The sequence below is a fragment of the Somniosus microcephalus genome, unplaced genomic scaffold (assembly GCF_052327205.1).
Source record: "Somniosus microcephalus isolate GS21.2 unplaced genomic scaffold, FLI_Smic_1.0 unresolved_chr4, whole genome shotgun sequence".
NCBI classification, from domain to species: domain Eukaryota; kingdom Metazoa; phylum Chordata; class Chondrichthyes; order Squaliformes; family Somniosidae; genus Somniosus; species Somniosus microcephalus.
In genome coordinates, this window is record NW_028225182.1 from 29,659,143 (window position 1) to 29,685,516 (window position 26,374).

The 26,374-nt window shown below is 48.2% G+C and overlaps 37 non-coding genes across 37 annotated transcripts; all 37 read left to right on the forward strand.

Moving 5' to 3' along the window:
• Positions 1-6: 6 nt before the first annotated feature.
• trnai-aau (transfer RNA isoleucine (anticodon AAU)) lies at positions 7-80 on the forward strand. The gene has a single exon. It is a non-coding gene; the product is annotated as a tRNA-Ile (tRNA).
• A 527-nt stretch (positions 81-607) lies between these two features.
• trnae-cuc (transfer RNA glutamic acid (anticodon CUC)) lies at positions 608-679 on the forward strand. Its single transcript has one exon. It is a non-coding gene; the product is annotated as a tRNA-Glu (tRNA).
• Positions 680-1,577: 898 nt separating this feature from the next.
• On the forward strand, positions 1,578-1,650 carry trnaf-gaa (transfer RNA phenylalanine (anticodon GAA)). The gene has a single exon. It is a non-coding gene; the product is annotated as a tRNA-Phe (tRNA).
• Positions 1,651-2,065: 415 nt separating this feature from the next.
• Positions 2,066-2,139, forward strand: trnai-aau (transfer RNA isoleucine (anticodon AAU)). Its single transcript has one exon. It is a non-coding gene; the product is annotated as a tRNA-Ile (tRNA).
• A 1,477-nt stretch (positions 2,140-3,616) lies between these two features.
• Positions 3,617-3,689, forward strand: trnaf-gaa (transfer RNA phenylalanine (anticodon GAA)). The gene has a single exon. It is a non-coding gene; the product is annotated as a tRNA-Phe (tRNA).
• Positions 3,690-4,104: 415 nt separating this feature from the next.
• On the forward strand, positions 4,105-4,178 carry trnai-aau (transfer RNA isoleucine (anticodon AAU)). Its single transcript has one exon. It is a non-coding gene; the product is annotated as a tRNA-Ile (tRNA).
• A 520-nt stretch (positions 4,179-4,698) lies between these two features.
• Positions 4,699-4,778, forward strand: trnae-cuc (transfer RNA glutamic acid (anticodon CUC)). The gene has a single exon. It is a non-coding gene; the product is annotated as a tRNA-Glu (tRNA).
• An 898-nt stretch (positions 4,779-5,676) lies between these two features.
• trnaf-gaa (transfer RNA phenylalanine (anticodon GAA)) lies at positions 5,677-5,749 on the forward strand. Its single transcript has one exon. It is a non-coding gene; the product is annotated as a tRNA-Phe (tRNA).
• Positions 5,750-6,164: 415 nt separating this feature from the next.
• Positions 6,165-6,238, forward strand: trnai-aau (transfer RNA isoleucine (anticodon AAU)). Its single transcript has one exon. It is a non-coding gene; the product is annotated as a tRNA-Ile (tRNA).
• Positions 6,239-6,765: 527 nt separating this feature from the next.
• Positions 6,766-6,837, forward strand: trnae-cuc (transfer RNA glutamic acid (anticodon CUC)). The gene has a single exon. It is a non-coding gene; the product is annotated as a tRNA-Glu (tRNA).
• An 892-nt stretch (positions 6,838-7,729) lies between these two features.
• On the forward strand, positions 7,730-7,802 carry trnaf-gaa (transfer RNA phenylalanine (anticodon GAA)). Its single transcript has one exon. It is a non-coding gene; the product is annotated as a tRNA-Phe (tRNA).
• A 1,009-nt stretch (positions 7,803-8,811) lies between these two features.
• On the forward strand, positions 8,812-8,883 carry trnae-cuc (transfer RNA glutamic acid (anticodon CUC)). Its single transcript has one exon. It is a non-coding gene; the product is annotated as a tRNA-Glu (tRNA).
• Positions 8,884-9,780: 897 nt separating this feature from the next.
• trnaf-gaa (transfer RNA phenylalanine (anticodon GAA)) lies at positions 9,781-9,853 on the forward strand. The gene has a single exon. It is a non-coding gene; the product is annotated as a tRNA-Phe (tRNA).
• A 415-nt stretch (positions 9,854-10,268) lies between these two features.
• On the forward strand, positions 10,269-10,342 carry trnai-aau (transfer RNA isoleucine (anticodon AAU)). Its single transcript has one exon. It is a non-coding gene; the product is annotated as a tRNA-Ile (tRNA).
• A 521-nt stretch (positions 10,343-10,863) lies between these two features.
• Positions 10,864-10,935, forward strand: trnae-cuc (transfer RNA glutamic acid (anticodon CUC)). The gene has a single exon. It is a non-coding gene; the product is annotated as a tRNA-Glu (tRNA).
• An 890-nt stretch (positions 10,936-11,825) lies between these two features.
• On the forward strand, positions 11,826-11,898 carry trnaf-gaa (transfer RNA phenylalanine (anticodon GAA)). Its single transcript has one exon. It is a non-coding gene; the product is annotated as a tRNA-Phe (tRNA).
• Positions 11,899-12,313: 415 nt separating this feature from the next.
• trnai-aau (transfer RNA isoleucine (anticodon AAU)) lies at positions 12,314-12,387 on the forward strand. The gene has a single exon. It is a non-coding gene; the product is annotated as a tRNA-Ile (tRNA).
• A 527-nt stretch (positions 12,388-12,914) lies between these two features.
• On the forward strand, positions 12,915-12,986 carry trnae-cuc (transfer RNA glutamic acid (anticodon CUC)). Its single transcript has one exon. It is a non-coding gene; the product is annotated as a tRNA-Glu (tRNA).
• Positions 12,987-13,884: 898 nt separating this feature from the next.
• trnaf-gaa (transfer RNA phenylalanine (anticodon GAA)) lies at positions 13,885-13,957 on the forward strand. Its single transcript has one exon. It is a non-coding gene; the product is annotated as a tRNA-Phe (tRNA).
• A 415-nt stretch (positions 13,958-14,372) lies between these two features.
• On the forward strand, positions 14,373-14,446 carry trnai-aau (transfer RNA isoleucine (anticodon AAU)). The gene has a single exon. It is a non-coding gene; the product is annotated as a tRNA-Ile (tRNA).
• A 527-nt stretch (positions 14,447-14,973) lies between these two features.
• trnae-cuc (transfer RNA glutamic acid (anticodon CUC)) lies at positions 14,974-15,045 on the forward strand. Its single transcript has one exon. It is a non-coding gene; the product is annotated as a tRNA-Glu (tRNA).
• A 902-nt stretch (positions 15,046-15,947) lies between these two features.
• On the forward strand, positions 15,948-16,020 carry trnaf-gaa (transfer RNA phenylalanine (anticodon GAA)). The gene has a single exon. It is a non-coding gene; the product is annotated as a tRNA-Phe (tRNA).
• A 415-nt stretch (positions 16,021-16,435) lies between these two features.
• trnai-aau (transfer RNA isoleucine (anticodon AAU)) lies at positions 16,436-16,509 on the forward strand. The gene has a single exon. It is a non-coding gene; the product is annotated as a tRNA-Ile (tRNA).
• A 527-nt stretch (positions 16,510-17,036) lies between these two features.
• On the forward strand, positions 17,037-17,108 carry trnae-cuc (transfer RNA glutamic acid (anticodon CUC)). The gene has a single exon. It is a non-coding gene; the product is annotated as a tRNA-Glu (tRNA).
• Positions 17,109-17,999: 891 nt separating this feature from the next.
• Positions 18,000-18,072, forward strand: trnaf-gaa (transfer RNA phenylalanine (anticodon GAA)). Its single transcript has one exon. It is a non-coding gene; the product is annotated as a tRNA-Phe (tRNA).
• Positions 18,073-18,487: 415 nt separating this feature from the next.
• trnai-aau (transfer RNA isoleucine (anticodon AAU)) lies at positions 18,488-18,561 on the forward strand. The gene has a single exon. It is a non-coding gene; the product is annotated as a tRNA-Ile (tRNA).
• A 527-nt stretch (positions 18,562-19,088) lies between these two features.
• trnae-cuc (transfer RNA glutamic acid (anticodon CUC)) lies at positions 19,089-19,160 on the forward strand. Its single transcript has one exon. It is a non-coding gene; the product is annotated as a tRNA-Glu (tRNA).
• A 902-nt stretch (positions 19,161-20,062) lies between these two features.
• trnaf-gaa (transfer RNA phenylalanine (anticodon GAA)) lies at positions 20,063-20,135 on the forward strand. Its single transcript has one exon. It is a non-coding gene; the product is annotated as a tRNA-Phe (tRNA).
• A 415-nt stretch (positions 20,136-20,550) lies between these two features.
• trnai-aau (transfer RNA isoleucine (anticodon AAU)) lies at positions 20,551-20,624 on the forward strand. The gene has a single exon. It is a non-coding gene; the product is annotated as a tRNA-Ile (tRNA).
• Positions 20,625-21,151: 527 nt separating this feature from the next.
• trnae-cuc (transfer RNA glutamic acid (anticodon CUC)) lies at positions 21,152-21,223 on the forward strand. The gene has a single exon. It is a non-coding gene; the product is annotated as a tRNA-Glu (tRNA).
• Positions 21,224-22,125: 902 nt separating this feature from the next.
• Positions 22,126-22,198, forward strand: trnaf-gaa (transfer RNA phenylalanine (anticodon GAA)). The gene has a single exon. It is a non-coding gene; the product is annotated as a tRNA-Phe (tRNA).
• Positions 22,199-22,613: 415 nt separating this feature from the next.
• Positions 22,614-22,687, forward strand: trnai-aau (transfer RNA isoleucine (anticodon AAU)). Its single transcript has one exon. It is a non-coding gene; the product is annotated as a tRNA-Ile (tRNA).
• A 527-nt stretch (positions 22,688-23,214) lies between these two features.
• Positions 23,215-23,286, forward strand: trnae-cuc (transfer RNA glutamic acid (anticodon CUC)). The gene has a single exon. It is a non-coding gene; the product is annotated as a tRNA-Glu (tRNA).
• Positions 23,287-24,177: 891 nt separating this feature from the next.
• Positions 24,178-24,250, forward strand: trnaf-gaa (transfer RNA phenylalanine (anticodon GAA)). Its single transcript has one exon. It is a non-coding gene; the product is annotated as a tRNA-Phe (tRNA).
• Positions 24,251-24,665: 415 nt separating this feature from the next.
• Positions 24,666-24,739, forward strand: trnai-aau (transfer RNA isoleucine (anticodon AAU)). The gene has a single exon. It is a non-coding gene; the product is annotated as a tRNA-Ile (tRNA).
• Positions 24,740-25,260: 521 nt separating this feature from the next.
• trnae-cuc (transfer RNA glutamic acid (anticodon CUC)) lies at positions 25,261-25,332 on the forward strand. Its single transcript has one exon. It is a non-coding gene; the product is annotated as a tRNA-Glu (tRNA).
• An 891-nt stretch (positions 25,333-26,223) lies between these two features.
• On the forward strand, positions 26,224-26,296 carry trnaf-gaa (transfer RNA phenylalanine (anticodon GAA)). The gene has a single exon. It is a non-coding gene; the product is annotated as a tRNA-Phe (tRNA).
• The last annotated feature ends 78 nt before the right edge of the window (positions 26,297-26,374 follow it).

Here is a 26,374-nt window from a genome sequence, read left to right on the forward strand (position 1 = left end):
CATTGTGGCCGGTTAGCTCAGTTGGTGAGAGCGTGGTGCTAATAACGCCAAGGTCGCGGGTTCGATCCCCGTACGGGCCATCAGGATGTTTTCATAATTTTACGCTTTTCCCGCACATTTCCAATACAAACTTTATAAGGAAGCCAATGCACACAGACTCTCACGGGGGATATATTTGGATTAACATCCTTTGCCACCGGGGCTGAGAGACACATCTTTCTGTTCTTTTGTCTTTCTGGGTTTGCTGTTGAAAGTTGAAAAGGCGGCATGTTGCCGATAAGTGTCACAGGCAGGTAATACACAGACAGAGCGGCTCTGACCCCGCGAGATGGGTAAAAGGCTTCAGTTCAGGACAAATGCATCAATGAATTGTTCGCCCAGCACCGAGAGAGACAACATCCAGAGAAAAACACAGGAGGAAATCGATTTCAAGTGGATGCCTACCCGCACTTGGTGCCGTGCTTTCGCGAACACGTCTGTTGTGTTCTCATGTAAAAAATATAATTTTGTCCGAACAGTTTGCCTGGCGCGAAAGGATCTGAATTGCAAAGGAGCAAGCATGAAGAGCTGCGTTGATGTGCTTGCTGCCAGGAGGCTGGCTGCAGCTTCCCTGGTGGTCTAGTGGTTAGGATTCGGCGCTCTCAGCGCCGCGGCCCGGGTTCGATTCCCGGTCAGGGAACAGTGCGTTTTGGGGCTGTTTGAATTGCCACCATGCAATGCACCCTTACGGAACAATGCTCCGCCCCTGATTCAACTTTCCAACACCGCTGCTCAACATCACTCTTCATACAGCGATACAAAATGCACATTCTTGATTTCTGTAAAATGCGTGCTGTTTCAAAGTCAGCAGGACTTGATTTCTGTCAAATTTAGACTGGCTGACTTTAAATGTTGCCAACATTTAACTGCAGCTCACAGTGTCAGGGCAGTCACGGTTTTTATCAGTCTTCCGTATATCTCCTTGCCCACTGCATCTCCCGAACAAACTTAGCTTATCACAGGCACGGCTATCGATTATTTTCATTGCCAGTGTGAAAAATGCAAATTTTGAAACTTACCAACGTGTGCAAGCCTGGAATCAGAGAGTCCGTGGCCCCTGATAACTTGAGCATTAAGATGATCATTAGCCCTTCCTGTATTGCTCAGTAGCCCACTGTGCGAGGAACTAAGAACCACGGGCATTTTCACTTCTGTGTGGGGCTCAGCACCATACCTGCAGCTGAAGATTGAACTTGATTTGGCTCGTGATCAGTGCGGCTCAGTGAGACTTCGGCCCGTCTCTCCCTTCGCAACCCATCAGTGTGGAGAAAAGAACAGGGAATTTTACACATGTGTTGTGCTCTGTAACTTTATTTGAACATGTCATTGCATTTCACGCTGTGTCCAACACGGTGAGGTCCCCCGTGCTGTGTCAGCTTTGTATCTTTATCAACACTGCAGCTTTACATTAACAGAACCTGAGCTCCGAGATCTGGTCGGGTCACATTGCCCGAAGTGAGGAATGAGCGAGAGGGGCAATTCCACCCGGGGATAGAAAATCCTCCAAAAGAACGACAGAATACTGCGTTTGACGTGAAGCCGAAATAGCTCAGTTGGGAGAGCGTTAGACTGAAGATCTAAAGGTCCCTGGTTCGATCCGGGGTTTCGGCAGGTTTTAGTTACTTTCTGTCTCCTTCACTACAAAAGGTACGAATCAAGAGAAATTTTACGCTCCTGATGACGCGTTTCCCAAACGAATGGGAGTGAAACCACGTCGGACATGCTGGATCCGGCTCCAACCGTCCGCTGCAGGTTCGAATTCAGTCGGGGTCCCGCCGTCTGCTTTTATACCGGGACAGTGTTTGTGGGAGGGGCTGTGGTGCGACAAAAAATTTTAGAATGAGGTTTGTTAGACCAGTCTTTCTGTTACTTTGGATTTACACTCTGCCCAGTTGTATATACGAACAGTTAACAATGTTTAAGCGATGTGGTGTGTTCAAGGTTTGTGCAGTAACTCGGTCACCCAGTGTGAGCCTGAAAGACAATTTCCCAGCCTAGGTTCGAGCCTGGCCAACGGGAGCATTGTGGCCGGTTAGCTCAGTTGGTGAGAGCGTGGTGCTAATAACGCCAAGGTCGCGGGTTCGATCCCCGTACGGGCCATCAGGATGTTTTCATAATTTTACGCTTTTCCCGCACATTTCCAATACAAACTTTATAAGGAAGCCAATGCACACAGACTCTCACGGGGGATATATTTGGATTAACATCCTTTGCCACCGGGGCTGAGAGACACATCTTTCTGTTCTTTTGTCTTTCTGGGTTTGCTGTTGAACAGGCGGCATGTTGCCGATAAGTGTCACAGGCAGGTAATACACAGACAGAGCGGCTCTGACCCCGCGAGATGGGTAAAAGGCTTCAGTTCAGGACAAATGCATCAATGAATTGTTCGCCCAGCACCGAGAGAGACAACATCCAGAGAAAAACACAGGAGGAAATCGATTTCAAGTGGATGCCTACCCGCACTTGGTGCCGTGCTTTCGCGAACACGTCTGTTGTGTTCTCATGTAAAAAATATAATTTTGTCCGAACAGTTTGCCTGGCGCGAAAGGATCTGAATTGCAAAGGAGCAAGCATGAAAAGCTGCGTTGATGTGCTTGCTGCCAGGAGGCTGGCTGCAGCTTCCCTGGTGGTCTAGTGGTTAGGATTCGGCGCGGCCCGGGTTCGATTCCCGGTCAGGGAACAGTGCGTTTTGGGACTGTTTGAATTGCCACCATGCAATGCACCCTTACGGAACAATGCTCCGCCCCTGATTCAACTTTCCACACCGCTGCTCAACATCACTCTTCATACAGCGATACAAAATGCACATTCTTGATTTCTGTAAAATGCGTGCTGTTTCAAAGTCAGCAGGACTTGATTTCTGTCAAATTTAGACTGGCTGACTTTAAATGTTGCCAACATTTAACTGCAGCTCACAGTGTCAGGGCAGTCACGGTTTTTATCAGTCTTCCGTATATCTCCTTGCCCACTGCATCTCCCGAACAAACTTAGCTTATCACAGGCACGGCTATCGATTATTTTCATTGCCAGTGTGAAAAATGCAAATTTTGAAACTTACCAACGTGTGCAAGCCTGGAATCAGAGAGTCCGTGGCCCCTGATAACTTGAGCATTAAGATGATCATTAGCCCTTCCTGTATTGCTCAGTAGCCCACTGTGCGAGGAACTAAGAACCACGGGCATTTTCACTTCTGTGTGGGGCTCAGCACCATACCTGCAGCTGAAGATTGAACTTGATTTGGCTCGTGATCAGTGCGGCTCAGTGAGACTTCGGCCCGTCTCTCCCTTCGCAACCCATCAGTGTGGAGAAAAGAACAGGGAATTTTACACATGTGTTGTGCTCTGTAACTTTATTTGAACATGTCATTGCATTTCACGCTGTGTCCAACACGGTGAGGTCCCCCGTGCTGTGTCAGCTTTGTATCTTTATCAACACTGCAGCTTTACATTAACAGAACCTGAGCTCCGAGATCTGGTCGGGTCACATTGCCCGAAGTGAGGAATGAGCGAGAGGGGCAATTCCACCCGGGGATAGAAAATCCTCCAAAAGAACGACAGAATACTGCGTTTGACGTGAAGCCGAAATAGCTCAGTTGGGAGAGCGTTAGACTGAAGATCTAAAGGTCCCTGGTTCGATCCCGGGTTTCGGCAGGTTTTAGTTACTTTCTGTCTCCTTCACTGCAAAAGGTACGAATCAAGAGAAATTTTACGCTCCTGATGACGCGTTTCCCAAACGAATGGGAGTGAAACCACGTCGGACATGCTGGATCCGGCTCCAACCGTCCGCTGCACGTTCGAATTCAGTCGGAGTCCCTCCGTCTGCTTTTATACCGGGACAGTGTTTGTGGGAGGGGCTGTGGTGCGACAAAAAATTTTAGAATGAGGTTTGTTAGACCAGTCTTTCTGTTACTTTGGATTTACACTCTGCCCAGTTGTATATACGAACAGTTAACAATGTTTAAGCGATGTGGTGTGTTCAATGCTTGTGCAGTAACTCGGTCACCCAGTGTGAGCCTGAAAGACAATTTCCCAGCCTAGGTTCGAGCCTGGCCAACGGGAGCATTGTGGCCGGTTAGCTCAGTTGGTGAGAGCGTGGTGCTAATAACGCCAAGGTCGCGGGTTCGATCCCCGTACGGGCCATCAGGATGTTTTCATAATTTTACGCTTTTCCCGCACATTTCCAATACAAACTTTATAAGGAAGCCAATGCACACAGACTCTCACGGGGGATATATTTGGATTAACATCCTTTGCCACCGGGGCTGAGAGACACATCTTTCTGTTCTTTTGTCTTTCTGGGTTTGCTGTTGAACAGGCGGCATGTTGCCGATAAGGGTCACAGGCAGGTAATAGACAGACAGAGCGGCTCTGACCCCGCGAGATGGGCAAAAGGCTTCAGTTCAGGACAAATGCATCAATGAATTGTTCGCCCAGCACCGAGAGAGACAACATCCAGAGAAAAACACAGGAGGAAATCGATTTCAAGTGGATGCCTACCCGCACTTGGTGCCGTGCTTTCGCGAACACGTCTGTTGTGTTCTCATGTAAAAAATATAATTTTGTCCGAACAGTTTGCCTGGCGCGAAAGGATCTGAATTGCAAAGGAGCAAGCATGAAAAGCTGCGTTGATGTGCTTGCTGTCAGGAGGCTGGCTGCAGCTTCCCTGGTGGTCTAGTGGTCTAGTGGTTAGGATTCGGCGCTCTCACCGCCGCGGCCCGGGTTCGATTCCCGGTCAGGGAACAGTGCGTTTTGGGGCTGTTTGAATTGCCACCATGCAATGCGCCCTTACGGAACAATGCTCCGCCCCTGATTCAACTTTCCAACACCGCTGCTCAACATCACTCTTCATACAGCGATACAAAATGCACATTCTTGATTTCTGTAAAATGCGTGCTGTTTCAAAGTCAGCAGGACTTGATTTCTGTCAAATTTAGACTGGCTGACTTTAAATGTTGCCAACATTTAACTGCAGCTCACAGTGTCAGGGCAGTCACGGTTTTTATCAGTCTTCCGTATATCTCCTTGCCCACTGCATCTCCCGAACAAACTTAACTTATCACAGGCACGGCTATCGATTATTTTCATTGCCAGTGTGAAAAATGCAAATTTTGAAACTTACCAACGTGTGCAAGCCTGGAATCAGAGAGTCCGTGGCCCCTGATAACTTGAGCATTAAGATGATCATTAGCCCTTCCTGTATTGCTCAGTAGCCCACTGTGCGAGGAACTAAGAACCACGGGCATTTTCACTTCTGTGTGGGGCTCAGCACCATACCTGCAGCTGAAGATTGAACTTGATTTGGCTCGTGATCAGTGCGGCTCAATGAGACTTCGGCCCGTCTCTCCCTTCGCAACCCATCAGTGTGGAGAAAAGAACAGGGAATTTTACACATGTGTTGTGCTCTGTAATTTTATTTGAACATGTCATTGCATTTCACGCTGTGTCCAACACGGTGAGGTCCCCCGTGCTGTGTCAGCTTTGTATCTTTATCAACAATGCAGCTTTACATTAACACAACCTGAGCTCCGAGATCTGGTCGGGTCACATTGCCCGAAGTGAGGAATGAGCGAGAGGGGCAATTCCACCCGGGGATAGAAAATCCTCCAAAAGAACGACAGAATACTGCGTTGGACGTGAAGCCGAAATAGCTCAGTTGGGAGAGCGTTAGACTGAAGATTTAAAGGTTCCTGGTTCGATCCCGGGTTTCGGCAGGTTTTAGTTAGTTTCTGTCTCCTTCACTACAAAAGGTACGAATCAAGAGAAATTTTACGCTCCTGATGACGCGTTTCCCAAACGAATGGGAGTGAAACCACGTCGGACATGCTGGATCCGGCTCCAACCGTCCGCTGCAGGTTCGAATTCAGTCGGAGTCCCGCCGTCTGCTTTTATACCGGGACAGTGTTTGTGGGAGGGGCTGTGGTGCGACAAAAAATTTTAGAATGAGGTTTGTTAGACCAGTCTTTCTGTTACTTTGGATTTACACTCTGCCCAGTTGTATATACGAATAGTTAACAATGTTTAAGCGATGTGGTGTGTTCAATGTTTGTGCAGTAACTCGGTCACCCAGTGTGAGCCTGAAAGACAATTTCCCAGCCTAGGTTCGAGCCTGGCCAACGGGAGCATTGTGGCCGGTTAGCTCAGTTGGTGAGAGCGTGGTGCTAATAACGCCAAGGTCGCGGGTTCGATCCCCGTACGGGCCATCAGGATGTTTTCATAATTTTACGCTTTTCCCGCACATTTCCAATACAAACTTTATAAGGAAGCCAATGCACACAGACTCTCACGGGGGATATATTTGGATTAACATCCTTTGCCACCGGGGCTGAGAGACACATCTTTCTGTTCTTTTGTCTTTCTGGGTTTGCTGTTGAAAGTTGAAAAGGCGGCATGTTGCCGATAAGTGTCACAGGCAGGTAATACACAGACAGAGCGGCTCTGACCCCGCGAGATGGGTAAAAGGCTTCAGTTCAGGACAAATGCATCAATGAATTGTTCGCCCAGCACCGAGAGAGACAACATCCAGAGAAAAACACAGGAGGAAATCGATTTCAAGTGGATGCCTACCCGCACTTGGTGCCGTGCTTTCGCGAACACGTCTGTTGTGTTCTCATGTAAAAAATATAATTTTGTCCGAACAGTTTGCCTGGCGCGAAAGGATCTGAATTGCAAAGGAGCAAGCATGAAGAGCTGCGTTGATGTGCTTGCTGCCAGGAGGCTGGCTGCAGCTTCCCTGGTGGTCTAGTGGTTAGGATTCGGCGCTCTCAGCGCCGCGGCCCGGGTTCGATTCCCGGTCAGGGAACAGTGCGTTTTGGGGCTGTTTGAATTGCCACCATGCAATGCACCCTTACGGAACAATGCTCCGCCCCTGATTCAACTTTCCAACACCGCTGCTCAACATCACTCTTCATACAGCGATACAAAATGCACATTCTTGATTTCTGTAAAATGCGTGCTGTTTCAAAGTCAGCAGGACTTGATTTCTGTCAAATTTAGACTGGCTGACTTTAAATGTTGCCAACATTTAACTGCAGCTCACAGTGTCAGGGCAGTCACGGTTTTTATCAGTCTTCCGTATATCTCCTTGCCCACTGCATCTCCCGAACAAACTTAGCTTATCACAGGCACGGCTATCGATTATTTTCATTGCCAGTGTGAAAAATGCAAATTTTGAAACTTACCAACGTGTGCAAGCCTGGAATCAGAGAGTCCGTGGCCCCTGATAACTTGAGCATTAAGATGATCATTAGCCCTTCCTGTATTGCTCAGTAGCCCACTGTGCGAGGAACTAAGAACCACGGGCATTTTCACTTCTGTGTGGGGCTCAGCACCATACCTGAAGATTGAACTTGATTTGGCTCGTGATCAGTGCGGCTCAGTGAGACTTCGGCCCGTCTCTCCCTTCGCAACCCATCAGTGTGGAGAAAAGAACAGGGAATTTTACACATGTGTTGTGCTCTGTAACTTTATTTGAACATGTCATTGCATTTCACGCTGTGTCCAACACGGTGAGGTCCCCCGTGCTGTGTCAGCTTTGTATCTTTATCAACACTGCAGCTTTACATTAACAGAACCTGAGCTCCGAGATCTGGTCGGGTCACATTGCCCGAAGTGAGGAATGAGCGAGAGGGGCAATTCCACCCGGGGATAGAAAATCCTCCAAAAGAACGACAGAATACTGCGTTTGACGTGAAGCCGAAATAGCTCAGTTGGGAGAGCGTTAGACTGAAGATCTAAAGGTCCCTGGTTCGATCCCGGGTTTCGGCAGGTGTTAGTTACTTTCTGTCTCCTTCACTACAAAAGGTACGAATCAAGAGAAATTTTACGCTCCTGATGACGCGTTTCCCAAACGAATGGGAGTGAAACCACGTCGGACATGCTGGATCCGGCTCCAACCGTCCGCTGCACGTTCGAATTCAGTCGGAGTCCCTCCGTCTGCTTTTATACCGGGACAGTGTTTGTGGGAGGGGCTGTGGTGCGACAAAAAATTTTAGAATGAGGTTTGTTAGACCAGTCTTTCTGTTACTTTGGATTTACACTCTGCCCAGTTGTATATACGAACAGTTAACAATGTTTAAGCGATGTGGTGTGTTCAATGTTTGTGCAGTAACTCGGTCACCCAGTGTGAGCCTGAAAGACAATTTCCCAGCCTAGGTTCGAGCCTGGCCAACGGGAGCATTGTGGCCGGTTAGCTCAGTTGGTGAGAGCGTGGTTCTAATAACGCCAAGGTCGCGGGTTCGATCCCCGTACGGGCCATCAGGATGTTTTCATAATTTTACGCTTTTCCCGCACATTTCCAATACAAACTTTATAAGGAAGCCAATGCACACAGACTCTCACGGGGGATATATTTGGATTAACATCCTTTGCCACCGGGGCTGAGAGACACATCTTTCTGTTCTTTTGTCTTTCTGGGTTTGCTGTTGAACAGGCGGCATGTTGCCGATAAGTGTCACAGGCAGGTAATACACAGACAGAGCGGCTCTGACCCCGCGAGATGGGTAAAAGGCTTCAGTTCAGGACAAATGCATCAATGAATTGTTCGCCCAGCACCGAGAGAGACAACATCCAGAGAAAAACACAGGAGGAAATCGATTTCAAGTGGATGCCTACCCGCACTTGGTGCCGTGCTTTCGCGAACACGTCTGTTGTGTTCTCATGTAAAAAATATAATTTTGTCCGAACAGTTTGCCTGGCGCGAAAGGATCTGAATTGCAAAGGAGCAAGCATGAAAAGCTGCGTTGATGTGCTTGCTGCCAGGAGGCTGGCTGCAGCTTCCCTGGTGGTCTAGTGGTTAGGATTCGGCGCTCTCACCGCCGCGGCCCGGGTTCGATTCCCGGTCAGGGAACAGTGCGTTTTGGGACTGTTTGAATTGCCACCATGCAAAGCACCCTTACGGAGCAATGCTCCGCCCCTGATTCAACTTTCCACACCGCTGCTCAACATCACTCTTCATACAGCGATACAAAATGCACATTCTTGATTTCTGTAAAATGCGTGCTGTTTCAAAGTCAGCAGGACTTGATTTCTGTCAAATTTAGACTGGCTGACTTTATATGTTGCCAACATTTAACTGCAGCTCACAGTGTCAGGGCAGTCACGGTTTTTATCAGTCTTCCGTATATCTCCTTGCCCACTGCATCTCCCGAACAAACTTAGCTTATCACAGGCACGGCTATCGATTATTTTCATTGCCAGCGTGAAAAATGCAAATTTTGAAACTTACCAACGTGTGCAAGCCTGGAATCAGAGAGTCCGTGGCCCCTGATAACTTGAGCATTAAGATGATCATTAGCCCTTCCTGTATTGCTCAGTAGCCCACTGTGCGAGGAACTAAGAACCACGGGCATTTTCACTTCTGTGTGGGGCTCAGCACCATACCTGCAGCTGAAGATTGAACTTGATTTGGCTCGTGATCAGTGCGGCTCAATGAGACTTCGGCCCGTCTCTCCCTTCGCAACCCATCAGTGTGGAGAAAAGAACAGGGAATTTTACACATGTGTTGTGCTCTGTAATTTTATTTGAACATGTCATTGCATTTCACGCTGTGTCCAACACGGTGAGGTCCCCCGTGCTGTGTCAGCTTTGTATCTTTATCAACACTGCAGCTTTACATTAACAGAACCTGAGCTCCGAGATCTGGTCGGGTCACATTGCCCGAAGTGAGGAATGAGCGAGAGGTGCAATTCCACCCGGGGATAGAAAATCCTCCAAAAGAACGACAGAATACTGCATTTGACGTGAAGCCGAAATAGCTCAGTTGGGAGAGCGTTAGACTGAAGATCTAAAGGTCCCTGGTTCGATCCCGGGTTTCGGCAGGTTTTAGTTACTTTCTGTCTCCTTCACCACAAAAGGTACGAATCAAGAGAAATTTTACGCTCCTGATGACGCGTTTCCCAAACGAATGGGAGTGACACCACGTCGGACATGCTGGATCCGGCTCTAACCGTCCGCTGCAGGTTCGAATTCAGTCGGGGTCCCGCCGTCTGCTTTTATACCGGGACAGTGTTTGTGGGAGGGGCTGTGGTGCGACAAAAAATTTTAGAATGAGGTTTGTTAGACCAGTCTTTCTGTTACTTTGGATTTACACTCTGCCCAGTTGTATATACGAACAGTTAACAATGTTTAAGCGATGTGGTGTGTTCAATGTTTGTGCAGTAACTCGGTCACCCAGTGTGAGCCTGAAAGACAATTTCCCAGCCTAGGTTCGAGCCTGGCCAACGGGAGCATTGTGGCCGGTTAGCTCAGTTGGTGAGAGCGTGGTGCTAATAACGCCAAGGTCGCGGGTTCGATCCCCGTACGGGCCATCAGGATGTTTTCATAATTTTACGCTTTTCCCGCACATTTCCAATACAAACTTTATAAGGAAGCCAATGCACACAGACTCTCACGGGGGATATATTTGGATTAACATCCTTTGCCACCGGGGCTGAGAGACACATCTTTCTGTTCTTTTGTCTTTCTGGGTTTGCTGTTGAAAGTTGAACAGGCGGCATGTTGCCGATAAGTGTCACAGGCAGGTAATACACAGCGGCTCTGACCCCGCGAGATGGGCAAAAGGCTTCAGTTCAGGACAAATGCATCAATGAATTGTTCGCCCAGCACCGAGAGAGACAACATCCAGAGAAAAACACAGGAGGAAATCGATTTCAAGTGGATGCCTACCCGCACTTGGTGCCGTGCTTTCGCGAACACGTCTGTTGTGTTCTCATGTAAAAAATATAATTTTGTCCGAACAGTTTGCCTGGCGCGAAAGGATCTGAATTGCAAAGGAGCAAGCATGAAAAGCTGCGTTGATGTGCTTGCTGCCAGGAGGCTGGCTGCAGCTTCCCTGGTGGTCTAGTGGTTAGGATTCGGCGCTCTCACCGCCGCGGCCCGGGTTCGATTCCCGGTCAGGGAACAGTGCGTTTTGGGGCTGTTTGAATTGCCACCATGCAATGCACCCTTACGGAACAATGCTCCGCCCCTGATTCAACTTTCCACACCGCTGCTCAACATCACTCTTCATACAGCGATACAAAATGCACATTCTTGATTTCTGTAAAATGCGTGCTGTTTCAAAGTCAGCAGGACTTGATTTCTGTCAAATTTAGACTGGCTGACTTTAAATGTTGCCAACATTTAACTGCAGCTCACAGTGTCAGGGCAGTCACGGTTTTTATCAGTCTTCCGTATATCTCCTTGCCCACTGCATCTCCCGAACAAACTTAGCTTATCACAGGCACGGCTATCGATTATTTTCATTGCCAGTGTGAAAAATGCAAATTTTGAAACTTACCAACGTGTGCAAGCCTGGAATCAGAGAGACCGTGGCCCCTGATAACTTGAGCATTAGCCCTTCCTGTATTGCTCAGTAGCCCACTGTGCGAGGAACTAAGAACCACGGGCATTTTCACTTCTGTGTGGGGCTCAGCACCATACCTGCAGCTGAAGATTGAACTTGATTTGGCTCGTGATCAGTGCGGCTCAATGAGACTTCGGCCCGTCTCTCCCTTCGCAACCCATCAGTGTGGAGAAAAGAACAGGGAATTTTACACATGTGTTGTGCTCTGTAATTTTATTTGAACATGTCATTGCATTTCACGCTGTGTCCAACACGGTGAGGTCCCCCGTGCTGTGTCAGCTTTGTATCTTTATCAACACTGCAGCTTTACATTACATTAACACAACCTGAGCTCCGAGATCTGGTCGGTTCACATTGCCCGAAGTGAGGAATGAGCGAGAGGGGCAATTCCACCCGGGGATAGAAAATCCTCCAAAAGAACGACAGAATACTGCGTTTGACGTGAAGCCGAAATAGCTCAGTTGGGAGAGCGTTAGACTGAAGTTCTAAAGGTCCCTGGTTCGATCCCGGGTTTCGGCAGGTTTTAGTTAGTTTCTGTCTCCTTCACTACAAAAGGTACGAATCAAGAGAAATTTTACGCTCCTGATGACGCGTTTCCCAAACGAATGGGAGTGAAACCACGTCGGACATGCTGGATCCGGCTCCAACCGTCCGCTGCAGGTTCGAATTCAGTCGGAGTCCCGCCGTCTGCTTTTATACCGGGACAGTGTTTGTGGGAGGGGCTGTGGTGCGACAAAAAATTTTAGAATGAGGTTTGTTAGACCAGTCTTTCTGTTACTTTGGATTTACACTCTGCCCAGTTGTATATACGAACAGTTAACAATGTTTAAGCGATGTGGTGTGTTCAATGTTTGTGCAGTAACTCGGTCACCCAGTGTGAGCCTGAAAGACAATTTTCCAGCCTAGGTTCGAGCCTGGCCAACGGGAGCATTGTGGCCGGTTAGCTCAGTTGGTGAGAGCGTGGTGCTAATAACGCCAAGGTCGCGGGTTCGATCCCCGTACGGGCCATCAGGATGTTTTCATAATTTTACGCTTTTCCCGCACATTTCCAATACAAACTTTATAAGGAAGCCAATGCACACAGACTCTCACGGGGAATATATTTGGATTAACATCCTTTGCCACCGGGGCTGAGAGACACATCTTTCTGTTCTTTTGTCTTTCTGGGTTTGCTGTTGAAAGTTGAACAGGCGGCATGTTGCCGATAAGTGTCACAGGCAGGTAATACACAGACAGAGCGGCTCTGACCCCGCGAGATGGGTAAAAGGCTTCAGTTCAGGACAAATGCATCAATGAATTGTTCGCCCAGCACCGAGAGAGACAACATCCAGAGAAAAACACAGGAGGAAATCGATTTCAAGTGGATGCCTACCCGCACTTGGTGCCGTGCTTTCGCGAACACGTCTGTTGTGTTCTCATGTAAAAAATATAATTTTGTCCGAACAGTTTGCCTGGCGCGAAAGGATCTGAATTGCAAAGGAGCAAGCATGAAAAGCTGCGTTGATGTGCTTGCTGCCAAGAGGCTGGCTGCAGCTTCCCTGGTGGTCTAGTGGTTAGGATTCGGCGCTCTCACCGCCGCGGCCCGGGTTCGATTCCCGGTCAGGGAACAGTGCGTTTTGGGGCTGTTTGAATTGCCACCATGCAATGCACCCTTACGGAATCAATGCTCCGCCCCTGATTCAACTTTCCACACCGCTGCTCAACATCACTCTTCATACAGCGATACAAAATGCACATTCTTGATTTCTGTAAAATGCGTGCTGTTTCAAAGTCAGCAGGACTTGATTTCTGTCAAATTTAGACTGGCTGACTTTAAATGTTGCCAACATTTAACTGCAGCTCACAGTGTCAGGGCAGTCACGGTTTTTATCAGTCTTCCGTATATCTCCTTGCCCACTGCATCTCCCGAACAAACTTAGCTTATCACAGGCACGGCTATCGATTATTTTCATTGCCAGTGTGAAAAATGCAAATTTTGAAACTTACCAACGTGTGCAAGCCTGGAATCAGAGAGTCCGTGGCCCCTGATAACTTGAGCATTAAGATGATCATTAGCCCTTCCTGTATTGCTCAGTAGCCCACTGTGCGAGGAACTAAGAACCACGGGCATTTTCACTTCTGTGTGGGGCTCAGCACCATACCTGCAGCTGAAGATTGAACTTGATTTGGCTCGTGATCAGTGCGGCTCAGTGAGACTTCGGCCCGTCTCTCCCTTCGCAACCCATCAGTGTGGAGAAAAGAACAGGGAATTTTACACATGTGTTGTGCTCTGTAACTTTATTTGAACATGTCATTGCATTTCACGCTGTGTCCAACACGGTGAGGTCCCCCGTGCTGTGTCAGCTTTGTATCTTTATCAACACTGCAGCTTTACATTAACACAACCTGAGCTCCGAGATCTGGTCGGTTCACATTGCCCGAAGTGAGGAATGAGCGAGAGGGGCAATTCCACCCGGGGATAGAAAATCCTCCAAAAGAACGACAGAATACTGCGTTTGACGTGAAGCCGAAATAGCTCAGTTGGGAGAGCGTTAGACTGAAGTTCTAAAGGTCCCTGGTTCGATCCCGGGTTTCGGCAGGTTTTAGTTAGTTTCTGTCTCCTTCACTACAAAAGGTACGAATCAAGAGAAATTTTACGCTCCTGATGACGCGTTTCCCAAACGAATGGGAGTGAAACCACGTCGGACATGCTGGATCCGGCTCCAACCGTCCGCTGCAGGTTCGAATTCAGTCGGAGTCCCGCCGTCTGCTTTTATACCGGGACAGTGTTTGTGGGAGGGGCTGTGGTGCGACAAAAAATTTTAGAATGAGGTTTGTTAGACCAGTCTTTCTGTTACTTTGGATTTACACTCTGCCCAGTTGTATATACGAACAGTTAACAATGTTTAAGCGATGTGGTGTGTTCAATGTTTGTGCAGTAACTCGGTCACCCAGTGTGAGCCTGAAAGACAATTTCCCAGCCTAGGTTCGAGCCTGGCCAACGGGAGCATTGTGGCCGGTTAGCTCAGTTGGTGAGAGCGTGGTGCTAATAACGCCAAGGTCGCGGGTTCGATCCCCGTACGGGCCATCAGGATGTTTTCATAATTTTACGCTTTTCCCGCACATTTCCAATACAAAATTTATAAGGAAGCCAATGCACACAGACTCTCACGGGGGATATATTTGGATTAACATCCTTTGCCACCGGGGCTGAGAGACACATCTTTCTGTTCTTTTGTCTTTCTGGGTTTGCTGTTGAAAGTTGAACAGGCGGCATGTTGCCGATAAGGGTCACAGGCAGGTAATAGACAGACAGAGCGGCTCTGACCCCGCGAGATGGGCAAAAGGCTTCAGTTCAGGACAAATGCATCAATGAATTGTTCGCCCAGCACCGAGAGAGACAACATCCAGAGAAAAACACAGGAGGAAATCGATTTCAAGTGGATGCCTACCCGCACTTGGTGCCGTGCTTTCGCGAACACGTCTGTTGTGTTCTCATGTAAAAAATATAATTTTGTCCGAACAGTTTGCCTGGCGCGAAAGGATCTGAATTGCAAAGGAGCAAGCATGAAAAGCTGCGTTGATGTACTTGCTGCCAGGAGGCTGGCTGCAGCTTCCCTGGTGGTCTAGTGGTTAGGATTCGGCGCTCTCACCACCGCGGCCCGGGTTCGATTCCCGGTCAGGGAACAGTGCGTTTTGGGGCTGTTTGAATTGCCACCATGCAATGCACCCTTACGGAACAATGCTCCGCCCCTGATTCAACTTTCCACACCGCTGCTCAACATCACTCTTCATACAGCGATACAAAATGCACATTCTTGATTTCTGTAAAATGCGTGCTGTTTCAAAGTCAGCAGGACTTGATTTCTGTCAAATTTAGACTGGCTGACTTTAAATGTTGCCAACATTTAACTGCAGCTCACAGTGTCAGGGCAGTCACGGTTTTTATCAGTCTTCCGTATATCTCCTTGCCCACTGCATCTCCCGAACAAACTTAGCTTATCACAGGCACGGCTATCGATTATTTTCATTGCCAGTGTGAAAAATGCAAATTTTGAAACTTACCAACGTGTGCAAGCCTGGAATCAGAGAGTCCGTGGCCCCTGATAACTTGAGCATTAAGATGATCATTAGCCCTTCCTGTATTGCTCAGTAGCCCACTGTGCGAGGAACTAAGAACCACGGGCATTTTCACTTCTGTGTGGGGCTCAGCACCATACCTGCAGCTGAAGATTGAACTTGATTTGGCTCGTGATCAGTGCGGCTCAATGAGACTTCGGCCCGTCTCTCCCTTCGCAACCCATCAGTGTGGAGAAAAGAACAGGGAATTTTACACATGTGTTGTGCTCTGTAATTTTATTTGAACATGTCATTGCATTTCACGCTGTGTCCAACACGGTGAGGTCCCCCGTGCTGTGTCAGCTTTGTATCTTTATCAACACTGCAGCTTTACATTACATTAACACAACCTGAGCTCCGAGATCTGGTCGGTTCACATTGCCCGAAGTGAGGAATGAGCGAGAGGGGCAATTCCACCCGGGGATAGAAAATCCTCCAAAAGAACGACAGAATACTGCGTTTGACGTGAAGCCGAAATAGCTCAGTTGGGAGAGCGTTAGACTGAAGTTCTAAAGGTCCCTGGTTCGATCCCGGGTTTCGGCAGGTTTTAGTTAGTTTCTGTCTCCTTCACTACAAAAGGTACGAATCAAGAGAAATTTTACGCTCCTGATGACGCGTTTCCCAAACGAATGGGAGTGAAACCACGTCGGACATGCTGGATCCGGCTCCAACCGTCCGCTGCAGGTTCGAATTCAGTCGGAGTCCCGCCGTCTGCTTTTATACCGGGACAGTGTTTGTGGGAGGGGCTGTGGTGCGACAAAAAATTTTAGAATGAGGTTTGTAAGACCAGTCTTTCTGTTACTTTGGATTTACACTCTGCCCAGTTGTATATACGAACAGTTAACAATGTTTAAGCGATGTGGTGTGTTCAATGTTTGTGCAGTAACTCGGTCACCCAGTGTGAGCCTGAAAGACAATTTTCCAGCCTAGGTTCGAGCCTGGCCAACGGGAGCATTGTGGCCGGTTAGCTCAGTTGGTGAGAGCGTGGTGCTAATAACGCCAAGGTCGCGGGTTCGATCCCCGTACGGGCCATCAGGATGTTTTCATAATTTTACGCTTTTCCCGCACATTTCCAATACAAACTTTATAAGGAAGCCAATGCACACAGACTCTCACGGGGAATATATTTGGATTAACATCCTTTGCCACCGGGGCTGAGAGACACATCTTTCTGTTCTTTTGTCTTTCTGGGTTTGCTGTTGAAAGTTGAACAGGCGGCATGTTGCCGATAAGTGTCACAGGCAGGTAATACACAGACAGAGCGGCTCTGACCCCGCGAGATGGGTAAAAGGCTTCAGTTCAGGACAAATGCATCAATGAATTGTTCGCCCAGCACCGAGAGAGACAACATCCAGAGAAAAACACAGGAGGAAATCGATTTCAAGTGGATGCCTACCCGCACTTGGTGCCGTGCTTTCGCGAACACGTCTGTTGTGTTCTCATGTAAAAAATATAATTTTGTCCGAACAGTTTGCCTGGCGCGAAAGGATCTGAATTGCAAAGGAGCAAGCATGAAAAGCTGCGTTGATGTGCTTGCTGCCAAGAGGCTGGCTGCAGCTTCCCTGGTGGTCTAGTGGTTAGGATTCGGCGCTCTCACCGCCGCGGCCCGGGTTCGATTCCCGGTCAGGGAACAGTGCGTTTTGGGGCTGTTTGAATTGCCACCATGCAATGCACCCTTACGGAATCAATGCTCCGCCCCTGATTCAACTTTCCACACCGCTGCTCAACATCACTCTTCATACAGCGATACAAAATGCACATTCTTGATTTCTGTAAAATGCGTGCTGTTTCAAAGTCAGCAGGACTTGATTTCTGTCAAATTTAGACTGGCTGACTTTAAATGTTGCCAACATTTAACTACAGTGTCAGGGCAGTCACGGTTTTTATCAGTCTTCCGTATATCTCCTTGCCCACTGCATCTCCCGAACAAACTTAGCTTATCACAGGCACGGCTATCGATTATTTTCATTGCCAGTGTGAAAAATGCAAATTTTGAAACTTACCAACGTGTGCAAGCCTGGAATCAGAGAGTCCGTGGCCCCTGATAACTTGAGCATTAAGATGATCATTAGCCCTTCCTGTATTGCTCAGTAGCCCACTGTGCGAGGAACTAAGAACCACGGGCATTTTCACTTCTGTGTGGGGCTCAGCACCATACCTGCAGCTGAAGATTGAACTTGATTTGGCTCGTGATCAGTGCGGCTCAGTGAGACTTCGGCCCGTCTCTCCCTTCGCAACCCATCAGTGTGGAGAAAAGAACAGGGAATTTTACACATGTGTTGTGCTCTGTAACTTTATTTGAACATGTCATTGCATTTCACGCTGTGTCCAACACGGTGAGGTCCCCCGTGCTGTGTCAGCTTTGTATCTTTATCAACACTGCAGCTTTACATTAACAGAACCTGAGCTCCGAGATCTGGTCGGGTCACATTGCCCGAAGTGAGGAATGAGCGAGAGGTGCAATTCCACCCGGGGATAGAAAATCCTCCAAAAGAACGACAGAATACTGCATTTGACGTGAAGCCGAAATAGCTCAGTTGGGAGAGCGTTAGACTGAAGATCTAAAGGTCCCTGGTTCGATCCCGGGTTTCGGCAGGTTTTAGTTACTTTCTGTCTCCTTCACCACAAAAGGTACGAATCAAGAGAAATTTTACGCTCCTGATGACGCGTTTCCCAAACGAATGGGAGTGACACCACGTCGGACATGCTGGATCCGGCTCTAACCGTCCGCTGCAGGTTCGAATTCAGTCGGGGTCCCGCCGTCTGCTTTTATACCGGGACAGTGTTTGTGGGAGGGGCTGTGGTGCGACAAAAAATTTTAGAATGAGGTTTGTTAGACCAGTCTTTCTGTTACTTTGGATTTACACTCTGCCCAGTTGTATATACGAACAGTTAACAATGTTTAAGCGATGTGGTGTGTTCAATGTTTGTGCAGTAACTCGGTCACCCAGTGTGAGCCTGAAAGACAATTTCCCAGCCTAGGTTCGAGCCTGGCCAACGGGAGCATTGTGGCCGGTTAGCTCAGTTGGTGAGAGCGTGGTGCTAATAACGCCAAGGTCGCGGGTTCGATCCCCGTACGGGCCATCAGGATGTTTTCATAATTTTACGCTTTTCCCGCACATTTCCAATACAAAATTTATAAGGAAGCCAATGCACACAGACTCTCACGGGGGATATATTTGGATTAACATCCTTTGCCACCGGGGCTGAGAGACACATCTTTCTGTTCTTTTGTCTTTCTGGGTTTGCTGTTGAAAGTTGAACAGGCGGCATGTTGCCGATAAGGGTCACAGGCAGGTAATAGACAGACAGAGCGGCTCTGACCCCGCGAGATGGGCAAAAGGCTTCAGTTCAGGACAAATGCATCAATGAATTGTTCGCCCAGCACCGAGAGAGACAACATCCAGAGAAAAACACAGGAGGAAATCGATTTCAAGTGGATGCCTACCCGCACTTGGTGCCGTGCTTTCGCGAACACGTCTGTTGTGTTCTCATGTAAAAAATTTAATTTTGTCCGAACAGTTTGCCTGGCGCGAAAGGATCTGAATTGCAAAGGAGCAAGCATGAAAAGCTGCGTTGATGTACTTGCTGCCAGGAGGCTGGCTGCAGCTTCCCTGGTGGTCTAGTGGTTAGGATTCGGCGCTCTCACCACCGCGGCCCGGGTTCGATTCCCGGTCAGGGAACAGTGCGTTTTGGGGCTGTTTGAATTGCCACCATGCAATGCACCCTTACGGAACAATGCTCCGCCCCTGATTCAACTTTCCACACCGCTGCTCAACATCACTCTTCATACAGCGATACAAAATGCACATTCTTGATTTCTGTAAAATGCGTGCTGTTTCAAAGTCAGCAGGACTTGATTTCTGTCAAATTTAGACTGGCTGACTTTAAATGTTGCCAACATTTAACTGCAGCTCACAGTGTCAGGGCAGTCACGGTTTTTATCAGTCTTCCGTATATCTCCTTGCCCACTGCATCTCCCGAACAAACTTAGCTTATCACAGGCACGGCTATCGATTATTTTCATTGCCAGTGTGAAAAATGCAAATTTTGAAACTTACCAACGTGTGCAAGCCTGGAATCAGAGAGTCCGTGGCCCCTGATAACTTGAGCATTAAGATGATCATTAGCCCTTCCTGTATTGCTCAGTAGCCCACTGTGCGAGGAACTAAGAACCACGGGCATTTTCACTTCTGTGTGGGGCTCAGCACCATACCTGCAGCTGAAGATTGAACTTGATTTGGCTCGTGATCAGTGCGGCTCAATGAGACTTCGGCCCGTCTCTCCCTTCGCAACCCATCAGTGTGGAGAAAAGAACAGGGAATTTTACACATGTGTTGTGCTCTGTAATTTTATTTGAACATGTCATTGCATTTCACGCTGTGTCCAACACGGTGAGGTCCCCCGTGCTGTGTCAGCTTTGTATCTTTATCAACACTGCAGCTTTACATTACATTAACACAACCTGAGCTCCGAGATCTGGTCGGTTCACATTGCCCGAAGTGAGGAATGAGCGAGAGGGGCAATTCCACCCGGGGATAGAAAATCCTCCAAAAGAACGACAGAATACTGCGTTTGACGTGAAGCCGAAATAGCTCAGTTGGGAGAGCGTTAGACTGAAGTTCTAAAGGTCCCTGGTTCGATCCCGGGTTTCGGCAGGTTTTAGTTAGTTTCTGTCTCCTTCACTACAAAAGGTACGAATCAAGAGAAATTTTACGCTCCTGATGACGCGTTTCCCAAACGAATGGGAGTGAAACCACGTCGGACATGCTGGATCCGGCTCCAACCGTCCGCTGCAGGTTCGAATTCAGTCGGAGTCCCGCCGTCTGCTTTTATACCGGGACAGTGTTTGTGGGAGGGGCTGTGGTGCGACAAAAAATTTTAGAATGAGGTTTGTTAGACCAGTCTTTCTGTTACTTTGGATTTACACTCTGCCCAGTTGTATATACGAACAGTTAACAATGTTTAAGCGATGTGGTGTGTTCAATGTTTGTGCAGTAACTCGGTCACCCAGTGTGAGCCTGAAAGACAATTTTCCAGCCTAGGTTCGAGCCTGGCCAACGGGAGCATTGTGGCCGGTTAGCTCAGTTGGTGAGAGCGTGGTGCTAATAACGCCAAGGTCGCGGGTTCGATCCCCGTACGGGCCATCAGGATGTTTTCATAATTTTACGCTTTTCCCGCACATTTCCAATACAAACTTTATAAGGAAGCCAATGCACACAGACTCTCACGGGGAATATATTTGGATTAACATCCTTTGCCACCGGGGCTGAGAGACACATCTTTCTGTTCTTTTGTCTTTCTGGGTTTGCTGTTGAAAGTTGAACAGGCGGCATGTTGCCGATAAGTGTCACAGGCAGGTAATACACAGACAGAGCGGCTCTGACCCCGCGAGATGGGTAAAAGGCTTCAGTTCAGGACAAATGCATCAATGAATTGTTCGCCCAGCACCGAGAGAGACAACATCCAGAGAAAAACACAGGAGGAAATCGATTTCAAGTGGATGCCTACCCGCACTTGGTGCCGTGCTTTCGCGAACACGTCTGTTGTGTTCTCATGTAAAAAATATAATTTTGTCCGAACAGTTTGCCTGGCGCGAAAGGATCTGAATTGCAAAGGAGCAAGCATGAAAAGCTGCGTTGATGTACTTGCTGCCAGGAGGCTGGCTGCAGCTTCCCTGGTGGTCTAGTGGTTAGGATTCGGCGCTCTCACCACCGCGGCCCGGGTTCGATTCCCGGTCAGGGAACAGTGCGTTTTGGGGCTGTTTGAATTGCCACCATGCAATGCACCCTTACGGAACAATGCTCCGCCCCTGATTCAACTTTCCACACCGCTGCTCAACATCACTCTTCATACAGCGATACAAAATGCACATTCTTGATTTCTGTAAAATGCGTGCTGTTTCAAAGTCAGCAGGACTTGATTTCTGTCAAATTTAGACTGGCTGACTTTAAATGTTGCCAACATTTAACTGCAGCTCACAGTGTCAGGGCAGTCACGGTTTTTATCAGTCTTCCGTATATCTCCTTGCCCACTGCATCTCCCGAACAAACTTAGCTTATCACAGGCACGGCTATCGATTATTTTCATTGCCAGTGTGAAAAATGCAAATTTTGAAACTTACCAACGTGTGCAAGCCTGGAATCAGAGAGTCCGTGGCCCCTGATAACTTGAGCATTAAGATGATCATTAGCCCTTCCTGTATTGCTCAGTAGCCCACTGTGCGAGGAACTAAGAACCACGGGCATTTTCACTTCTGTGTGGGGCTCAGCACCATACCTGCAGCTGAAGATTGAACTTGATTTGGCTCGTGATCAGTGCGGCTCAATGAGACTTCGGCCCGTCTCTCCCTTCGCAACCCATCAGTGTGGAGAAAAGAACAGGGAATTTTACACATGTGTTGTGCTCTGTAATTTTATTTGAACATGTCATTGCATTTCACGCTGTGTCCAACACGGTGAGGTCCCCCGTGCTGTGTCAGCTTTGTATCTTTATCAACACTGCAGCTTTACATTACATTAACACAACCTGAGCTCCGAGATCTGGTCGGTTCACATTGCCCGAAGTGAGGAATGAGCGAGAGGGGCAATTCCACCCGGGGATAGAAAATCCTCCAAAAGAACGACAGAATACTGCGTTTGACGTGAAGCCGAAATAGCTCAGTTGGGAGAGCGTTAGACTGAAGTTCTAAAGGTCCCTGGTTCGATCCCGGGTTTCGGCAGGTTTTAGTTAGTTTCTGTCTCCTTCACTACAAAAGGTACGAATCAAGAGAAATTTTACGCTCCTGATGACGCGTTTCCCAAACGAATGGGAGTGAAACCACGTCGGACATGCTGGATCCGGCTCCAACCGTCCGCTGCAGGTTCGAATTCAGTCGGAGTCCCGCCGTCTGCTTTTATACCGGGACAGTGTTTGTGGGAGGGGCTGTGGTGCGACAAAAAATTTTAGAATGAGGTTTGTTAGACCAGTCTTTCTGTTACTTTGGATTTACACTCTGCCCAGTTGTATATACGAACAGTTAACAATGTTTAAGCGATGTGGTGTGTTCAATGTTTGTGCAGTAACTCGGTCACCCAGTGTGAGCCTGAAAGACAATTTTCCAGCCTAGGTTCGAGCCTGGCCAACGGGAGCATTGTGGCCGGTTAGCTCAGTTGGTGAGAGCGTGGTGCTAATAACGCCAAGGTCGCGGGTTCGATCCCCGTACGGGCCATCAGGATGTTTTCATAATTTTACGCTTTTCCCGCACATTTCCAATACAAACTTTATAAGGAAGCCAATGCACACAGACTCTCACGGGGAATATATTTGGATTAACATCCTTTGCCACCGGGGCTGAGAGACACATCTTTCTGTTCTTTTGTCTTTCTGGGTTTGCTGTTGAAAGTTGAACAGGCGGCATGTTGCCGATAAGTGTCACAGGCAGGTAATACACAGACAGAGCGGCTCTGACCCCGCGAGATGGGCAAAAGGCTTCAGTTCAGGACAAATGCATCAATGAATTGTTCGCCCAGCACCGAGAGAGACAACATCCAGAGAAAAACACAGGAGGAAATCGATTTCAAGTGGATGCCTACCCGCACTTGGTGCCGTGCTTTCGCGAACACGTCTGTTGTGTTCTCATGTAAAAAATATAATTTTGTCCGAACAGTTTGCCTGGCGCGAAAGGATCTGAATTGCAAAGGAGCAAGCATGAAAAGCTGCGTTGATGTGCTTGCTGCCAGGAGGCTGGCTGCAGCTTCCCTGGTGGTCTAGTGGTTAGGATTCGGCGCTCTCACCGCCGCGGCCCGGGTTCGATTCCCGGTCAGGGAACAGTGCGTTTTGGGGCTGTTTGAATTGCCACCATGCAATGCACCCTTACGGAACAATGCTCCGCCCCTGATTCAACTTTCCACACCGCTGCTCAACATCACTCTTCATACAGCGATACAAAATGCACATTCTTGATTTCTGTAAAATGCGTGCTGTTTCAAAGTCAGCAGGACTTGATTTCTGTCAAATTTAGACTGGCTGACTTTAAATGTTGCCAACATTTAACTGCAGCTCACAGTGTCAGGGCAGTCACGGTTTTTATCAGTCTTCCGTATATCTCCTTGCCCACTGCATCTCCCGAACAAACTTAGCTTATCACAGGCACGGCTATCGATTATTTTCATTGCCAGTGTGAAAAATGCAAATTTTGAAACTTACCAACGTGTGCAAGCCTGGAATCAGAGAGTCCGTGGCCCCTGATAACTTGAGCATTAAGATGATCATTAGCCCTTCCTGTATTGCTCAGTAGCCCACTGTGCGAGGAACTAAGAACCACGGGCATTTTCACTTCTGTGTGGGGCTCAGCACCATACCTGAAGATTGAACTTGATTTGGCTCGTGATCAGTGCGGCTCAGTGAGACTTCGGCCCGTCTCTCCCTTCGCAACCCATCAGTGTGGAGAAAAGAACAGGGAATTTTACACATGTGTTGTGCTCTGTAACTTTATTTGAACATGTCATTGCATTTCACGCTGTGTCCAACACGGTGAGGTCCCCCGTGCTGTGTCAGCTTTGTATCTTTATCAACACTGCAGCTTTACATTAACACAACCTGAGCTCCGAGATCTGGTCGGGTCACATTGCCCGAAGTGAGGAATGAGCGAGAGGGGCAATTCCACCCGGGGATAGAAAATCCTCCAAAAGAACGACAGAATACTGCGTTTGACGTGAAGCCGAAATAGCTCAGTTGGGAGAGCGTTAGACTGAAGATCTAAAGGTCCCTGGTTCGATCCCGGGTTTCGGCAGGTTTTAGTTACTTTCTGTCTCCTTCACTACAAAAGGTACGAATCAAGAGAAATTTTACGCTCCTGATGACGCGTTTCCCAAACGAATGGGAGTGAAACCACGTCGGACATGCTGGATCCGGCTCCAACCGTCCGCTGCAGGTTCGAATTCAGTCGGAGTCCCGCCGTCTGCTTTTATACCGGGACAGTGTTTGTGGGAGGGGCTGTGGTGCGACAAAAAATTTTAGAATGAGGTTTGTTAGACCAGTCTTTCTGTTACTTTGGATTTACACTCTGCCCAGTTGTATATACGAACAGTTAACAATGTTTAAGCGATGTGGTGTGTTCAATGTTTGTGCAGTAACTCGGTCACCCAGTGTGAGCCTGAAAGACAATTTCCCAGCCTAGGTTCGAGCCTGGCCAACGGGAGCATTGTGGCCGGTTAGCTCAGTTGGTGAGAGCGTGGTGCTAATAACGCCAAGGTCGCGGGTTCGATCCCCGTACGGGCCATCAGGATGTTTTCATAATTTTACGCTTTTCCCGCACATTTCCAATACAAACTTTATAAGGAAGCCAATGCACACAGACTCTCACGGGGGATATATTTGGATTAACATCCTTTGCCACCGGGGCTGAGAGACACATCTTTCTGTTCTTTTGTCTTTCTGGGTTTGCTTTTGAAAGTTGAACAGGCGGCATGTTGCCGATAAGTGTCACAGGCAGGTAATACACAGCGGCTCTGACCCCGCGAGATGGGCAAAAGGCTTCAGTTCAGGACAAATGCATCAATGAATTGTTCGCCCAGCACCGAGAGAGACAACATCCAGAGAAAAACACAGGAGGAAATCGATTTCAAGTGGATGCCTACCCGCACTTGGTGCCGTGCTTTCGCGAACACGTCTGTTGTGTTCTCATGTAAAAAATATAATTTTGTCCGAACAGTTTGCCTGGCGCGAAAGGATCTGAATTGCAAAGGAGCAAGCATGAAAAGCTGCGTTGATGTGCTTGCTGCCAGGAGGCTGGCTGCAGCTTCCCTGGTGGTCTAGTGGTTAGGATTCGGCGCTCTCACCGCCGCGGCCCGGGTTCGATTCCCGGTCAGGAAACAGTGCGTTTTGGGGCTGTTTGAATTGCCACCATGCAATGCACCCTTACGGAACAATGCTCCGCCCCTGATTCAACTTTCCAACACCGCTGCTCAACATCACTCTTCATACAGCGATACTAAATGCACATTCTTGATTTCTGTAAAATGCGTGCTGTTTCAAAGTCAGCAGGACTTGATTTCTGTCAAATTTAGACTGGCTGACTTTAAATGTTGCCAACATTTAACTGCAGCTCACAGTGTCAGGGCAGTCACGGTTTTTATCAGTCTTCCGTATATCTCCTTGCCCACTGCATCTCCCGAACAAACTTAGCTTATCACAGGCACGGCTATCGATTATTTTCATTGCCAGTGTGAAAAATGCAAATTTTGAAACTTACCAACGTGTGCAGGCCTGGAATCAGAGAGTCCGTGGCCCCTGATAACTTGAGCATTAAGATGATCATTAGCCCTTCCTGTATTGCTCAGTAGCCCACTGTGCGAGGAACTAAGAACCACGGGCATTTTCACTTCTGTGTGGGGCTCAGCACCATACCTGCAGCTGAAGATTGAACTTGATGTGATCAGTGCGGCTCAGTGAGACTTCGGCCCGTCTCTCCCTTCGCAACCCATCAGTGTGGAGAAAAGAACAGGGAATTTTACACATGTGTTGTGCTCTGTAACTTTATTTGAACATGTCATTGCATTTCACGCTGTGTCCAACACGGTGAGGTCCCCCGTGCTGTGTCAGCTTTGTATCTTTATCAACACTGCAGCTTTACATTAACAGAACCTGAGCTCCGAGATCTGGTCGGGTCACATTGCCCGAAGTGAGGAATGAGCGAGAGGGGCAATTCCACCCGGGGATAGAAAATCCTCCAAAAGAACGACAGAATACTGCGTTTGACGTGAAGCCGAAATAGCTCAGTTGGGAGAGCGTTAGACTGAAGATCTAAAGGTCCCTGGTTCGATCCCGGGTTTCGGCAGGTTTTAGTTACTTTCTGTCTCCTTCACTACAAATGGTACGAATCAAGAGAAATTTTACGCTCCTGATGACGCGTTTC